Here is a 13,739-nt window from a genome sequence, read left to right as displayed (position 1 = left end):
TTCCAACCTACTGAATCAAAAGTAAGGCTTAAATCTGTGAATTGATTTACGTTTTTGTGTAAGATCTGAAGGGACATTTGGGAGCCCGTTGTATCCTATGGGGAAAAACAGAATACTCCCAGATACAAACTAGAAAGATGCTATCTGTGAAACTGCTGTGTGATTTCTGAATTAATCTAATAGATTTAACACTTCCATTTGATTCAGGGGGTTGGAAGCACTCTTTTTTGTAGAATCTGTGAAGGGATGTTTTGGAGTCCATTGTGGACTATGGGGAAAAACTTAATAGTCCCATATAAAAACTACAAAGAAGCTGTCTATTAAAATGTTTGGTGATGTGTAAATTCATTTCATAGAATTAAATCCTTCCTTTTATTCAGCATGTTGGAAATACTGTTTTTGTAGAATCTGCCAAGGGACATTTGAAAACCATTGAGGCCTATCGGGAAAAAGAGAATATCACCAGAAATAACTATAAAGAAGCTAAATGGGAAACTGCTTGGTGATGCGTGGATTCATCTAACAATGTTAAACCTGTCTTTTGATTCAGCAGATTGGAAACACTGTTTTTGGGAAATCTTTGAAGGGGACACCTCAAAGGCCACTGAGGTCTATGGGGAAAAACCGAATATTCTCCAATAAAAGCTAGATTGAAGCTATCTGCAAAACTGCTTTGTGATGCGTGCATTCATCTCACAGAGTTCAACTTCCTTTTGATTCAGCAGATTGGAAACACTTATTTCGTAGAATCTGCAAAGGGACATTTGGGAGCCAATTGAGTCCTATGGGGAAAAAATGAATATCCCCATATAAAAATGAGAAAGAAGCAATCTGCAGGAGATCAAGGCCATCCTGGCTAACACGGTGAAACCCCATCCTACTAGAAATACAAAAATATGAGCCAGGTGTGGTAGCAGGTACCTGTAGTACCAACTACTCGGGAGGCTGAGGCAAGAGAATGGCATGAAGCTGGGAGGCGGAGCTTTCTGTGAGCTGAGATCATGCTACTGCACTCCAGCATGGGTGATGAGCAAGACTCTGTCCAAAAAAAAAAAAAAAAATGAAGTGACCTGCGAATCTACTTGGTGATGTGTGTATTCATTTCACAGGGTTAAATTTTTCTTTTGATTCAGCATCATGAAACTACTCTTTCTGTAGAATCTGTGAAGGGACAATTGGGAGCTTATTGAGACTTATGGGGAAAACAGAATATCCCTAGATAAAAACTAGAAAGAAAATATCTGTGAAACTGCCTAGTAATGTGTAGATTCATCTGAGTACGTTAAACAGTTCTGTTTATTCAGCAGGTTGGAAACACTATTTTTGTAGTGTCTGTTGAGGGACATCTATGACCCCATTGAGTCTTATGGGCAAAAAAAGGATTATCCCCAGAGAAAAACTAGAAATAAGCTATCTGTGAAACTGCTTGGTGATGTGTGAATTCCTCTCACAGACTTAAAACTTTCTTCTGATTCTGCATGTTGGAAACAGTTTTTTTTTTTTTTTTGTATAATCTGTGAAGGGACATTTGGGAGTCCATTGAGGCTTACGGGGAAAAACAAAGTATCTTCAAATAAAAACTAGAAATGAGCTATAGGTGAAACTGGTTGGTGATGTGGGGATTCATCTCACAGAGTAAAACATTTATTTTGATTGAGCAGGTTGGAAACACTCTTTTTGTAGAATCTGTGAAGGAACATTTGGAACCCATTGAAACCTAAGGGGAAACACCAAATATCCACTGACAAAAACTAGAAAGAAACTATCTGTGAAACTGATTTGTGATGTGGGGATTCATCTCACTGAGTTAAACCGTTCTTTGGATTCAGAAGGTTGGAAACAGTCTTTTGTGGAATCTGTGATGGGACATTTTGAAGCCAATGAGGATTAAGGAAGAAATAGAGTATCCTTAGATAAAAACTAGACAGAACGTATTTGTTAAACTGCTTGGTGATGTGTGGATACATCTCACATTGCTAATATTTTCTTTTGATTCAGCAAGTTAGAAACACTTTTTTCAGAAAATAATCTTTGAAAGGACATTTTAAGCCAATTTAATTTTAAGGTGAAAAACCGAAATCTACAGACAAAAACTAGAAAGAAGCTACCTGTGAAACTGAATATTTATGTGTGCATACACCTAACAGTGTTAAATCTTTCTTTTGATTCAGGAGGTTGGAAAAACTATTTTTGTAGAATCTGCTAAAAACCATGTGGGAGCCCACTGAGGCCTATGGGGGAAAAGCGATTATCCCCAGAGAAAAACTAGAAAGAAGCTATCTGTGTAACTGCTTAGTGATTTGTGGGTTGTTCACAGCGTTAAACAATTTTTTATTTTATTTTTTTTATTTTTATTTATTTTTATTATTATACTTTAAGTTCTAGGGTACATGTGCATAACGTGCAGGTTTGTTACATATGTATACTTGTGCCATGTTGCTGTGCTGCACCCATCAACTCGTCAGCACCCAACTACTCGTCATTTACATCAGGTATAACTCCCAATGCAATCCCTCCCCCCTGCCCCCTCCCCATGATAGGCCCCAGTGTGTGATGTCCCCCTTCCCGAGTCCAAGTGATCTCATTGTTCAGTTTCCACCTATGAGTGAGAACATGCGGTGTTTGGTTTTCTGTTCTTGTGATAGTTTGCTAAGAATGATGGTTTCCAGCTGAATCCATGTCCCTACAAAGGACACAAACTCCTCCTTTTTTATGGCTACATAGTATTCCATGGTGTATATGTGCCACATTTTCTTAATCCAGTCTGTCACTGATGGACATTTGGGTTGATTCCAAGTCTTTGCTATTGTGAATACTGCCGCAGTGAACATACATGTGCATGTGTCTTTATAGCAGCATGATTTATAATCCTTTGGGTATATACCCAGTAATGGGATGGCTGGGTCATATAGTACATCTAGTTCTAGATCCTTGAGGAATCACCATACTGTTTTCCATAATGGTTGAACTAGTTTACAATCCCACCAACAGTGTAAAAGTGTTCCTATTTCTCCACATCCTCTCCAGCACCTGTTGTTTTCTGACTTTTTAATGATTGCCATTCTAACTGGTGTGAGATGGTATCTCATTGTGGTTTTGATTTGCATTTCGCTGATGGTCAGTGATGATGAGCATTTTTTCATGTGTCTGTTGGCTCTATGAATGTCTTCTTTTGAGAAATGTCTGTTCATATCCTTTGCCCAATTTTTGATGGGGTTGTTTGTTTTTATCTTGTAAATTTGTTTGAGTTCTTTGTAGGTTCTGGATATTAGCCCTTTGTCAGATGAGTAGATTGCAAAAATTTTCTCCCATTCTGTAGGTTGCCTGTTCACTCTGATGGTAGTTTCTTTTGCTGTGCAGAAGCTCTTTAGTTTAATGAGATCCCATTTGTCAATTTTGGCTTTTGCTGCCGTTGCTTTTGGTGTTTTACACATGAAGTCTTTGCCCATGCCTATGTCCTGAATGGTACTACCTCTAGGGTCTTTATGGTATTAGGTCTAACATTTAAGTCTATAATTCATCTTCAATGAATTTTCATATAGGGGTAAGGAAAGGATCCAGTTTCAGCTTTCTACTTATGGCTAGCCAATTTTCCCAGCGCCATTTAATAAATAGGGAATCCTTTCCCCATTTCTTGTTTCTCTCAGGTTTGTCAAAGATCAGATGGCTGTAGACGTGTGGTATTATTTCTGAGGACTCTGTTCTGTTCCATTGGTCTATATCTCTGTTTTGGTACCAGTACCATGCTGTTTTGGTTACTGTAGCCTTGTAGTATAGTTTGAAGTCAGGTAGTGTGATGCCTCCAGCTTTGTTCTTTTGACTTAGGATTGTCTTGGAGATGCGGGCTCTTTTTTGGTTCCATATGAACTTTAAAGCAGTTTTTTCCAATTCTGTGAAGAAACTCATTGGTAGCTTGATGGGGATGGCATTGAATCTATAAATTACCTTGGGCAATATGGCCATTTTCACGATATTGATTCTTCCTTTCCATGAGTATGGTATGATCTTCCATTTGTTTGTGCCCTCTTTTATTTCACTGAGCAGTGGTTTGTAGTTCTCCTTGAAGAGGTCCTTTACATCCCTTGTAAGTTGGATTCCTAGGTATTTTATTCTCTTTGAAGCAATTGTGAATGGAAGTTCATTCCTGATTTGGCTCTCTGTTTGTCTGTTACTGGTGTCTAAGAATGCTTGTGATTTGTGAACATTAATTTTGTGTCCTGAGACTTTGCTAAAGTTGCTTATCAGCTTAAGGAGATTTCGGGCTGAGACAATGGGGTTTTCTAAGTATACAATCATGTCATCTGCAAAGAGGGACAATTTGACTTCTTCTTTTCCTAACTGAATACCCTTGATTTCTTTCTCTTGCCTAATTGCCCTGGCCAGAACTTCCAACACTATGTTGAATAGGAGTGGTGAGAGAGGGCATCCCTGTCTTGTGCCAGTTTTCAAAGGGAATTTTTCCAGTTTTTGCCCATTCAGTATGATATTGGCTGTGGGTTTGTCATAGATAGCTCTTATTATTTTGAGGTACGTTCCATCAATACCGAATTTATTGAGCGTTTTTAGCATGAAGGGCTGTTGAATTTTGTCAAAAGCCTTTTCTGTATCTATTGAGATAATTATGTGGTTCTTGTCTTTGGTTCTGTTTATATGCTGGATTATGTTTATTGATTTGTGAATATTGAACCAGCCTTGCATCCCAGGGATGAAGCCCACTTGATCATGGTGGATAAGCTTTTTGATGTGCTGCTGAATCCGGTTTGCCAGTATTTTATTGAGGATATTTGCATCGATGTTCATCAGGGATATTGGTCTAAAATTCTCTTTTTTTGTTGTGTTTCTGCCAGGCTTTGGTATCAGGATGATATTGCCCTCATAAAATGAGTTAGGGAGGATTCCCTCTTTTTCCATTGATTGGAATAGTTTCAGAAGGAACGGTACCAGCTCCTCCTTCTACCTCTGGTAGAATTCAGCTGTGAATCCATCTGGTCCTGGACTTTTTTTGGTTGGTAGGCTATTAATTATTGTCTCAATATCAGAGCCTGCTATTGGTCTATTCAGGGATTCAACTTATTCCTGGTTTAGTCTTGGAAGAGTGTAAGTGTCCAGGAAATTATCCATTTCTTCTAGAATTTCTAGTTTATTTGCGTAGAGGTGTTTATAGTATTCTCTGATGGTAGTTTGTATTTCTGTGGGGTCGGTGGTGATATCCCCTTTATCATTTTTAATTGCGTCGATTTGATTCTTCTCTCTTTTCTTCTTTATTAGTCTTGCTAGTGGTCTGTCAATTTTGTTGATCTTTTCAAAAAACCAACTCCTGGATTCATTGATTTTTCGGAGGGATTTTTGTGTCTCTATCTCCTTCAGTTCTGCTCTGTTCTTAGTTATTTCTTGCCTTCGGCTAGCTTTCTAATGTGTTTGCTCTTGCTTCTCTAGTTCTTTTAATTGTGATGTTAGAGTGTCAATTTTAGATCTTTCCTGCTTTCTCTTGTGGGCATTTAGTGCTATAAATTTCCCTCTACACACTGCTTTAAATGTGTCCCAGACCCCATTGTCTCAGCCCAAAATCTCCTTAAGCTGATAAGCAACTTCAGCAAAGTCTCAGGATACAAAATTAATGTGCAAAAATCACAAGCATTCTTAGACACCAGTAACAGACAAACAGAGAGCCAAATCAGGAATGAACTTCCATTCACAATTGCTTCAAAGAGAATAAAATACCTAGGAATCCAACTTACAAGGGATGTAAAGGACCTCTTCAAGGAGAGCTACAAACCACTGCTCAGTGAAATCAAAGAGGACAAAAACAAATGGAAGAACATACCATGCTCATGGATAAGAAGAATCAATATCGTGAAAATGGCCATATTGCCCAAGGTAATTTATAGATTCAATGTCATCCCCATCAAGCTACCAATGAGTTTCTTCACAGAATTGGAAAAAACTGCTTTAAAGTTCATATGGAACCAAAAAAGAGCCCGCATCTCCAAGACAATCCTAAGTCAAAAGAACAAAGCTGGAGGCATCACGCTACCTGACTTCAAACTATACTACAAGACTACAGTAACCAAAACAGCATGGTACTGGTACCAAAACAGAGATATAGACCAATGGAACAGAACAGAGTCCTCAGAAATAATACCACACATCTACAGCCATCTGATCTTTGACAAACCTGAGAGAAACAAGAAATGGGGAAAGGATTCCCTATTTAATAAATGGTGCTGGGAAAATTGGCTAGCCGTAAGTAGAAAGCTGAAACTGGATCCTTTCCTTACTCCTTATACGAAAATTAATTCAAGGTGGATTAGGGACTTAAATGTTAGACCTAATACCATAAAAATCCTAGAGGAAAACCTAGGTAGTACCATTCAGGACATAGGCATGGGCAAAGACTTCATGTCTAAAACACCAAAAGCAACAGCAGCAAAAGCCAAAATTGACAAATGGGATCTCATTAAACTAAAGAGCTTCTGCACAGCAAAAGAAACTACCATCAGAGTGTACAGGCAACCTACAGAATGAGAGAAAATTTTTGCAATCTACTCATCTGACGAAGGGCTAATATCCAGAACCTACAAAGAACTCAAACAAATTTACAAGAAAAAAACAAACAACCTCATCAAAAAGTGGGCAAAGGATATGAACAGACATTTCTCAAAAGAGGACATTCATACAGCCAACAGACACATGAAAAAATGCTCATCATCACTGGCCATCAGAGAAATGCAAATCAAAACCACAATGAGATACCATCTCACACCAGTTAGAATGGCGATCAGTAAAAAGTCAGGAAACAACAGGTGCTGGAGAGGATGTGGAGAAATAGGAACACTTTTACACTGTTGGTGGGATTGTAAACTAGTTCAACCATTATGGAAAACAGTATGGCGATTCCTCAAGGATCTAGAACTAGATGTACCATATGACCCAGCCATCCCATTACTGGGTATATACCCAAAGGATTATCAATCATGCTGCTATAAAGACACATGCACACGTATGTTTATTGCAGCACTATTCACAATAGCAAAGACTTGGAATCAACCCAAATGTCCATCAGTGACAGATTGGATTAAGAAAATGTGGCACATATACACCATGGAATACTATGCAGCCATAAAAAAGGATGAGTTTGTGTCCTTTGTAGGGACATGGATGCAGCTGGAAACCGTCATTCTTTGCAAACTATCACAAGAACAGAAAACCAAACACCGCATGTTCTCACTCATAGGTGGGAACTGAACAATGAGATCACTTGGACTCGGGAAGGGGAACATCACACACCGGGGTCTATCATGGGGAGGGGGGAGGGGGGAGGGATTGCATTGGGAGTTATACCTGATGTAAATGACGAGTTGATGGGTGCTGACGAGTTGATGGGTGCAGCACACCAACATGGCACAAGTATACATATGTAACAAACCTGCACGTTATGCACATGTACCCTAGAACTTAAAGTATAATAGTAATAAAAAAAAATCTGGAAAGAAGCTATCTGTGAAACTACTTTGTGTCGAGTCAATTCATCTAATATAGCTAAATTTTTCTTTTGATTGAGAAGGATGCAAACAGTCTTTAGCAGAATCTGTGAAGGGATATTTGGGATTCAAAGGACTGTAAAGATGCTATCTGTGAAACTACTTTGTGATGTGTGGATTAATCTCACAGAGTTAAACTTTTCTTTTGATTAAGTATGTTGGAAACACTTTTTGTAGAATCTGTGAGAGGACTTTTCTTAGTCTATTGGGGCCTATGGGGAAAACAAAATATCCATAGATATTTTGAGGCTATCTGTGAACTTGCTTTCTGACGTCTGGATTCATGTCACAGAGTTAAACCATTCTTTTCTTTCAGCACTTTGAAACGCTTTTTTTGTAGAATCTTTGAAGAAATATCTGAGAGCCGATTGAGGCCAATGGGGGAAAATCAAATATGCCCAGATAAAAACTACAAAGAAGCTGTCTGTAAAACTGCTTTGTGATGTGTGGATTCATCTCAGAGAGTTACACTTTTCTTTTGATTCTACCTGTTGTTAACTCTCCTTGTGTAAAATCTGCAATGGGATACTTGTAAGCTCTCTGTGGCTTGTGGGGAAGAAAACAAATATCCCCAGATAAAAATTAGAAAGAAGCTATCTGTCAAACTGCTTTCTGATGTGTGAATCCACCCATCCAAGATAAACGTTTCTCTTGATACAGCAGGTTGGAAACAGTTTTTTTGTAGAATCTGTGAAATGGAAATTTGAGAACCCATTGTGGCCTATGCTGATAAACTGAATATCCCCAGATAAAAACTGGAAAGAAGCTGTTTGTGAAAGTGCTGTGTGGGTCTCAATTCATCTCAAAGAGTTTAACCTTTCTTTTGATTCATCAGGCTGGAAACACTCTTTCTGTAGAATCGGTGATGGGACATTTGGGATCCCATTGAGGCCAATGTGGGAAGACCCAATATCTCACGATAAAAACCAGAAAGAAGCTATCTGTGGAACTGCTTGGTGATTTGTGGATGTATCTCATGGAGATAAACTTTTCTTTTGATACAGCAGTTTGGAAACCCTCTTTTTTTGTAGAATCTACGAAGGCATATTTGAAAATTCAATGCGGCCTATTGGGAAAAACTGAATAATTTCAGAGAATAACTAGAAAGAAGTTATCTGAGAAACCAGTTTGCGATGTGTGAGTTAATCTCAGAGTTAAAACTTTCTTTTGACTCAGCAGGTTGGAAACACTTTTATTTTAGAAAAGGCAAAGGGACATTAGAAACCCATTGACGCCTACGGAGAAAAACCTAATGCTCAAAGGTAAAGTCTCGAAAACACGTATGTCTGAAATTGCTTTCTGATGTGTGGATCAATCCATCACAGTAAACTTTGCTTTTGATTCAGCAGGTTGGAAACACTCTTTTTCTAAAAACTGCAAAGGGATATTTTGGAGCCCTTTGAGGCCTATGGAGAAACACTGAATATCCCCAGATAAAAACTAGAAAGAAGCTATCTGTTAAACTACATGGTCATGTCTGGATTCGTCTCACAGAGTTAAATCTTTCTTTTGCTTCAGTAAGTTGGAAACACTCTTTTTGTAAAATTCACAAAAGGACTTCTCAGATCCCATTGAGGTTTATGGGAAAAAATGAAATATCCCCAGATAAAAACTAGAAAAATGCTACACATGAAACTACTTTGTGATGTGTGGATTCATCTCACAAAAATAAATCTTTCTTTTGATTCAGCAAGTTGAGAATACCCTTTTTGTAGAATCTGAAAAGAGGCATTTGCAAGCCCCTTGAGGCCTATGAGGAAAACCAAATATGCCCAGATAAAAATTAGAAAGAATCTTTTATCTGTGAAACTGCTTTGTGATGTGTGGATTCATTTGACAGAGTTAAGCCTTTCTTTTTGATTCAGTAGATTGGAAACACTCTTTTTGTAAAATCTGTGAAAGGACTTTTCAAACCCCATTGAGGCCTATGGGGAAAAGAAATATCCCCAGATAAAAACTAGAAAGATGCACTATGTGAAACTGCTTTGTGTTAGGGGATTCATCTCACGGAGTTAAACCTTTCTTTTGATTGAGCAGGTTGGAAACACTGTTTTTGTGGAATCTGCAAAGAGGCATTTGGAAGCCCATTGAAGCCCCTGAGGAAAAACAAAATAACCCCAGATTAAAACTGGAAAGAATCTATCTGTGAGACTGCCTTGTGATTTGTCAATTCTTGTGAAAGAGTGAAACCTTTATTTTGATTCATCAGGTTAATAATCCTTTCTTTGTAGAATCTGCAAAGAGACATTTGGGAGCCCGTTGAGAACTATGGGGATAAACTAAATATCTGCCAATAAAAACTACAAAGAAGCTATGTGTGAAAATGCTTTCTAATGTCTGGATTCATCTGACAGCGTTAAACCCTTCTTTTGCTTCACCTGTTGAAAACACTCTTTTGTAGGCTCTGTGAAGGGACATTACAGAGCCCTTTGAGGCCTATGAAGGAAAACTGAATATCCTCAAATAAAAACTAGAAAGACGCTATCTGTGAAACTGCTTTGTGATGTGTGGATTAGCCTCTCAGAGTTAAATTTTTCTATAGATTCAATAGGTTGGAAACACTTTTATTGTAGGATTTATGAAGGGACATTACAGAGCCCTGTGAGGGCTATGATGAAAAACCAAACAGCCCTAGATATAAACTGGAAAGAAGCACACTGTGAAATTGCTTTGTGATGTGTGGATTCACCTCACAGAGGTAAACCTTTTTTTATTAAGCAGATTGGAAACACTGTTTTTGTAGAAGCTTCTTAGGGACATTTGGGAGTCCATTTGGGACTATGAGAAAAAAATGAATTTCTTAAGATAAAAGCTAGAAAGAAGATATCTGTGAAACTGTTTTGTGATGTGTGGTGTCATCTCAAAGAGTTAAAACTTGCTTTAGAATCAGAAGCTTGGAATCGCTCTGTTTGGAGAATCTACATATGGACATTTAGGAGATCATTGAGGCCTGTGGGATAAAACTGAATATCTCCAGATAAAAACGAGAAAGAAGCTATCTGTGAAGCTGCTTCATGATATGTGAATTCATCCCACACGTTCAACCTTTCTTTTGTTCAGAAGGTTGGATATGCTCTTTCTTTAGAATCTGTGAAGGTACATTTTGGAAGCCATTTATATCTATAAAAAAAAAACGAATATCCTCAGATATTTTGCGATGTGTCAATTCGTCTTGCAGATATAATCTTTTCTTTTGATTCTGCAGGTTGGAAACACTCTTTTTGTGGAATTTGTAAAGCTTCATTTTGGAGTCCATTGATGCCTATTTGGAAAAATTGGATATCCCCAGATGAAAACTAGAAAGAAGCTATCTTTGAATCTGCCCTGTGATGTGTCAAGTCATGTGACAGAGTTAGACATGTCTTTTGATTCAGCAGGTTGAAAACAGTCTTTTTGTAGAATTTGGGAAGAAATATTTGGGAGCCGATTGAGGCCTATGTGGAAAAACCAAATATCCCAAGAAAAACTAGAGAGAAGCTATCTGTGAAACTGCTTTGTGATGTGTGGATTCGTTTCACAGAGTCAAACTTTTCCCATCATCAGGAGGTTGGAAAAACTTTTCTTGTAGGATCTGCAAAGGGACATTGGGGATTCCACTGAGACCTATCAGGTAAAAAACGAATATCCCCAGATAAACACTAGAAAACAGCTCTGTGAAACAGTTTTGTGATGTGTGTATTCATCTTACTGAAGTAAACTTTTCTTTTGATTCAGCAGTTTGGAAACACTCTTTTTGTACAACCTCAGAGGGACATGTAGGAGCCCATTATGAAATATGGGAAAATACCAAATATCCTCAGATAAAAACTAGAAAAAAGCTCTCTGTGAAACTCCTTTGTGATTTTTGGATAAATCTCACAGAATAAAACCTTTCTTTTGCTTCATCAAGTTGGAAACTCTCTTTTTGTAGAATATGTGAAGGGACATTTGGGAGCCCATTGATGTCTATGGACAGGTAAAAACTAGAAAGAAGCTGTCTGTGAAACTGCTTTGTTATGTGTGGATTCATCTCACAGAGTTAAAACTTTCTTTTATTTCAGCAGGTTGGATAAACTCTTTTTTTTTTTAAGAATCTGTGAAGGGACATTTTGGAGCCCATAGATGCCTATGGGGAAAAACCCAATATCACAGATAAATACTAGAAAGAAGCTATCTGTGAAATTGCATTGTGATGTGTGGATTCATCTCATACAGTTAAAACTTACTTTTGCTTCAGCAGGTTGGAAACACTCTTTTTGTAGAATCTTCAAAGGGACATTAGGGAGCCCATGGTGGTCTATGGGAAAACACAAATTATCCCCAGATAAAAAGCAGAAAGTAGCTATCTCTAAAACTGCTTTTTCATATGTGGATTTATCTCATAGAGTTCGAACTCTCTTTTGATTCAGTAAGTTGGAAGCACTCTTTTTGTAGAATCTGTGAAGAAACATTTGGGAGATTACTGAGGCATACTGGGAAAAACGAAATATCCTCAGATAAAAACTAGCAAGAATCTATCTGTGAAGCTGCTTTGTAATGTGTGGATTCTTTTCACAGAGTTAAACCTTTCTTCTGATTCAGCAGGCTGGAAACACTCTTTTTGTAGAATCTGTGAATAAACATTTGGGAACTCACTGAGGCATTTATGGAAAAAAAGGAATATTCCCAGATACAGATTATAAAGAATGAATCTTGAAACTGCTCTGTGATGTGTGGATTCATCACACAGAGTTAAAACTTTCTTTTGATTCAGCAGGTTGGAGACACTCTTCTCATAGAATCTGCACACTGACATTTGGGAGACTATTGAGGCATATAAGGAAAACTGAGAAACACCAGGAAACATCTAGAAAGAAACTATCTGTCTCAATTCTTTGTGATATGTGGTTTCATCTCCCAGAGTTAAGCCTTTCTTTTGATTCAGCAGTTGGAAACACTCTCCTTGTAGAATCTGCAAAGAGAAATTTGGGAGCCCATTGTCCTATGGGGATAAACTGAATATCCACAGAAACAAACTAGAAAGAAGCTATGTGAAACTGCTTTGTGACGTGTGGATTCATCTCATACAGTTAAGCCTTTGTTTTGATTCAGCAGATTGGATACAGTCTTTTTGTAGTGTCTGAAAAGGGACTTTTGGGAGCCCATTCAGGCCTATGGGGAAAAAACGAATATTCCCAGATAAAAACAAGAAAGAGGATGTTTGTGAAAGTGCTTGTGATGTGTGGATTCATCTCACAGACTTAAACCTTTATTTTCTTTCAGCAGGTTGGATATACTCTTTTTGTAGAATCTGTGAATAGACGTTTGGGAGCACCTTGAAGTTTGGGGGAAAAACAGAATATCTGACGATAAAACTACAAAGATGCTATCTGTGAAACTGCTTTGGGATATGTGGATTCATCTCACTGTGTTAAACCTTTCTTTTTCTTCAGCAGCTAGAAAACACTCTTTTTGTGGAATCTGCCAAGGGACATTTGAGAGCCATTTAAGACCTATGGAGATAAACTGAATATCTCCAGATAAAAGCCAGAAAGAAGTTATCTGTTTAATGTGTGGATTCATCTCACGGAGTTAAATCTTTCTCTTGATTCATCAAGTTGAAATCACTCTTTTTTAGAATCTATGAAGGGACATTTGAGAGCTCAGTGAGGCCTATGAGGAAAAACCAAATTTCTCAAGACAGAAACTATCTTGATTTAGCAAGTTGGAAACACTCTTTTTGTTTAATTGGCAAAGGGACAATTGAGGGACCTTTGAGGCCTATGGGGAAAAAAGTTAATATCTCCAGATAAAAATGAGAAAGAAGTTATCTGTGAAACTACTTTTTAATGTGTGGAATCATCTCAGAGAGTTAAACCTTTCTTTTGACACAGCAGGTTGGATACACTCTTTTTTAGAATCTACCAAGGGAAGTTTATGAGCCCAGTGGGGCTTATGGAAAAAAAAAAGTATTTCCCAAGATAAAAACTAAAAAGAAGCTATGTGTGAAACTGCTTCATATTGTGTGGATTCGTCTCACAGAGTTAAAGCTTTCTTTTGATTCAGCACCTTAGAATTGCTTTGTTTGTAAATTCTGTGTATGGACATTTGGGAGATTATTGAGGCCTGTGGGGTAAAACAAAATATCCACAGATAAAAATGAGAAAGAAGCTATCTGTGAAACTACTTTGTTATCTGTGGATTCAACTCACCAACTCACACAGTTTAATCTTTCTTTTG

Source organism: Macaca nemestrina, chromosome 20 (assembly GCF_043159975.1).
Source record: "Macaca nemestrina isolate mMacNem1 chromosome 20, mMacNem.hap1, whole genome shotgun sequence".
NCBI lineage: Eukaryota > Metazoa > Chordata > Mammalia > Primates > Cercopithecidae > Macaca > Macaca nemestrina.
The sequence above is the reverse complement of the archived record's forward strand: the minus strand, read 5'-3'. Positions refer to the sequence as shown.